A 5,000-nucleotide genomic window follows, 5' to 3' on the forward strand; every position below is an offset into this window, starting at 1 on the left:
ACACACACACACACACACACACACACACACACACACACACACACACACACACACACACACAGTCACACACACACACAGTCTGCCTACTTTTATAGGAGCACTTACACTAACACACACACACCGTGACACACACAGTCACACACACAATGAAACACACTAACACAGTCACACACACTCAGTCAGACACACAGTCACACATGCAGACACACACTAACACACACGTAGGCACAGACACACACAGTCACACACACGCACACAGTCACACACACACACACACACAGTCACACATGCAGACACACACTAACACACACGTAGGCACACACACAGTCACACACACACAGTCACACACACACACACACACACACACACACACACACACACACACACACACACACACACACACACACACACACACACACACACAAGCTGAACTCCAAGTCTTCCAGAAGACCTCTGTTCACCAGCAGCCATAAGCCCCGCCCACCGGCTCTATACACGATTTGATTGGTCAGGCCAGAGGTTTTTCCAGCTCGCAAGCCAACGGAGAGTTACTAGACTGACCCTGGCTGCAGATTACATTTGCTGCCTCTAGGCTGGTCTAGAGTTCTAGGCTAGTAGTGTGTAGGCTATAACAGTGTTAGCTCAGCAAACAACAGACCCACTTAAAATGCTGTATCCAGTTAGGGCTGCACGATTATGGCCAAAATGATAATCACGATTATTTTGATCAATATTGAGATCACGATTAATTATCACGATTATTTGTTGATTTTAGCCAAAACTAATTTTATTGTCACATAATTATATAATTATAACTGCTTTTACATCCATGTTGTGCTACATTCCTCCTTTATTGAAGGATATTGTCATTTCAGCTGTTCCACACATGCATGTTTGCCGTGAAAGATACAGGCAACGCAATTTTCTGTTAACGTTAACGGCGCATGTGGTGCCTGGTATCTACCAGACGAAATAGCTACGCGGATTTCATTGGCTCATTACACTGCTACTTACATGTCTGCGTTGCGCTCTGATGCTCCGAAACCCACGTTAGAGGCAACATAAACATTGCTGCATGTCACGCTAGAAAACACTAATAACACGTTACACAGCAGGTAACGTTAGCCTACCGTTAGCTACAGTAAACACTAATAACACGTTACACAGCAGGTAACGTTAGCCTACCGTTAGCTACAGTAAACACTAATAACACGTTACACAGCAGGTAACGTTAGCCTACCGTTAGCTACAGTAAACACTAATAACACGTTACACAGCAGGTAACGTTAGCCTACTGTTAGCCACAGTAGACACTAATAACACGTTACACAGCAGGTAACGTTAGATTACCGTTAGCTACAGTAAACACTAATAACACGTTACACAGCAGGTAACGTTAGCATACAATTAGCTACAGTAAACACTAATAACACGTTACACAGCAGGTAACGTTAGCCTACCGTTAGCTACAGTAAACACTAATAACACGTTACACAGCAGGTAGCGTTGGCCTACCGTTAGCTACGGTAAACACTAATAACACGTTACACAGCAGGTAGCGTTAGCCTACCTGTTAGCCACAGTAGACCCTAATAACACGTTACACAGCAGGTAACGTTAGCCTACCGTTAGCTACAGTAAACACTAATAACACGTTACACAGCAGGTAACGTTAGCCTACCGTTAGCCACAGTAAACACTAATAACACGTTACACAGCAGGTAACGTTAGCTTACCGTTAGCTACAGTAAACACTAATAACACGTTACACAGCAGGTAACGTTAGCCTACCGTTAGCTACAGTAAACACTAATAACACGTTACACAGCAGGTAACGTTAGCTTACCGTTAGCCACAGTAGACACTAATAACACGTTACACAGCAGGTAACGTTAGCCTACCGTTAGCTACAATAAACACTAATAACACGTTACACAGCAGGTAACGTTAGCCTACTGTTAGCCACAGTAGACACTAATAACACGTTACACAGCAGGTAATGTTAGCTTACCGTTAGCCACAGTAAACACTAATAACACGTTACACAGCAGGTAACGTTAGCCTACCGTTAGCTACAGTAAACACTAATAACACGTTACACAGCAGGTAACGTTAGCCTACCGTTAGCTACAATAACCACTAATAACACGTTACACAGCAGGTAACGTTAGCCTACCGTTAGCTACAGTAAACACTAATAACACGTTACACAGCAGGTAACGTTAGCCTACCGTTAGCTACAGTAAACACTAATAACACGTTACACAGCAGGTAACGTTAGCCTACCGTTAGCTACAGTAAACACTAATAACACGTTACACAGCAGGTAACGTTAGCCTACTGTTAGCCACAGTAGACACTAATAACACGTTACACAGCAGGTAACGTTAGCCTACCGTTAGCTACAGTAAACACTAATAACACGTTACACAGCAGGTAACGTTAGCCTACCGTTAGCTACAGTAGACACTAATAACACGTTACACAGCAGGTAGCGTTGGCCTACTGTTAGCCACAGTAGACACTAATAACACGTTACACAGCAGGTAACGTTAGCTTACCGTTAGCCACAGTAAACACTAGCTTACCGTTAGCTACAGTAAACACTAATAACACGTTACACAGCAGGTAACGTTAGCTTACCGTTAGCTACAGTAAAAACACTAACGTTAACTTACCGTTAGCAGTAAGCAGGTAACGTTACACAGCGGGTACCGTTAGCTTACCGTTAGCCACAGTAAACACTAATAACACGTTACACAGCAGGTAACGTTAGCTTACCGTTAGCCACAGTAAACACTAATAACACGTTACACAGCAGGTAACGTTGGCCTACTGTTAGCCACAGTAAACACTAATAACACGTTACACAGCAGGTAGCGTTGGCTTACCGTTAGCCACAGTAAACACTAATAACACGTTACACAGCAGGTAACGTTAGCCTACCGTTAGCTACAGTAAACACTAATAACACGTTACACAGCAGGTAACGTTAGCCTACCGTTAGCTACAATAAACACTAATAACACGTTACACAGCAGGTAGCGTTAGCCTACCGTTAGCTACAGTAAACACTAATAACACGTTACACAGCAGGTAACGTTAGCCTACCGTTAGCTACAGTAGACACTAATAACACGTTACAGCAGGTAACGTTAGCTTACCGTTAGCCACAGTAAACACTAATAACCGTTACACAGCAGGTAGCGTTAGCCTACCGTTAGCCACAATAAACACTAATAACACGTTACACAGCAGGTAACGTTAGCCTACTGTTAGCCACAGTAGACACTAATAACACGTTACACAGCAGGTAACGTTAGCCTACCGTTAGCTACAATAAACACTAATAACACGTTACACAGCAGGTAACGTTAGCCTACCGTTAGCTACAGTAAACACTAATAACACGTTACACAGCAGGTAACGTTAGCCTACCGTTAGCTACAGTAGACACTAATAACACGTTACACAGCAGGTAACGTTAGCCTACTGTTAGCCACAGTAGACACTAATAACACGTTACACAGCAGGTAACGTTAGCTTACCGTTAGCCACAGTAAACACTAGCTTACCGTTAGCTACAGTAAACACTAATAACACGTTACACAGCAGGTAACGTTAGCCTACCGTTAGCTACAATAAACACTAATAACACGTTACACAGCAGGTAACGTTAGCCTACTGTTAGCCACAGTAGACACTAATAACACGTTACACAGCAGGTAACGTTAGCTTACCGTTAGCCACAGTAAACACTAATAACACGTTACACAGCAGGTAACGTTAGCCTACCGTTAGCTACAGTAAACACTAATAACACGTTACACAGCAGGTAACGTTAGCCTACCGTTAGCTACAATAAACACTAATAACACGTTACACAGCAGGTAACGTTAGCCTACCGTTAGCTACAGTAAACACTAATAACACGTTACACAGCAGGTAACGTTAGCCTACCGTTAGCTACAGTAGACACTAATAACACGTTACACAGCAGGTAACGTTAGCTTACCGTTAGCCACAGTAAACACTAATAACACGTTACACAGCAGGTAACGTTAGCCTACCGTTAGCTACAGTAAACACTAATAACACGTTCCACAGCAGGTAACGTTAGCCTACCGTTAGCCACATTAGTAACTGGATTAAACACGGCTAAAATGCTGATTGCTAAACAGTGTAATGTGTCTGCATTTCACTGTAGGACTGTCTACATCTAGAAAGTAAGCTGCGCAGTGCAGGGAACAGCTCTGATTGGCTCATGGAGACATGTGATCAGACAGTAGTTTTATGGAGCGCTAGATTGGCTTTGCAAAAACTGTTTTTGATGCATTTTAAATATCGCTCGATCGCGCAAATTTGATCGTGGGAAGCCAAAATCATGATCGTGATTTAAAATTAGATTAATTGTGCAGCCCTATATCCAGTACAAAACCAGACTTACCTGCTGCATTTTTATAGTGCCTGAACCTGATTGGTGTGTCTGGCTGTGTTTCACTGATTGGCTCATAGATCTCACACACACACACACACACACACACACACACACAGAAACAGACACACACAGAGACACACATACAAACACACAGGCTGTGTCTCAAACCGCACACTTCTGTCAGTTAACTGCTAATGGTCACTGACCACTTCCTGCCGTAGTGCCCACTTTAGATGGTTAGTGTGGTCCCAAACGGGCCCCTTGTGTTAAAACACTTACCGGAAATGACGAAAACCTTTGAAAATCTTCTAAACTGACCTTTGTTGATCTGAAATGAAGACAGGTTCAGCAACTACACGGCCTGTTTCTCTCTTCAAATGTTTCCAGAAACACGTTTTGGTGAAACTATTTTAGTAAAATTCGAGATCGTATTCTGAACGAGCTGCCCCGTTATGCTCTGTTATGAAATCCGGGAGAAGCCAGACCCACGTGACGCATTCGTCCAATCAGCTGCCAGTCCATGTCCCTGGCCCCGCCCCTTTCCGCTGCGTAGTCAAGATGG

Source organism: Perca flavescens, chromosome 8 (genome assembly GCF_004354835.1).
Source record: "Perca flavescens isolate YP-PL-M2 chromosome 8, PFLA_1.0, whole genome shotgun sequence".
NCBI lineage: Eukaryota > Metazoa > Chordata > Actinopteri > Perciformes > Percidae > Perca > Perca flavescens.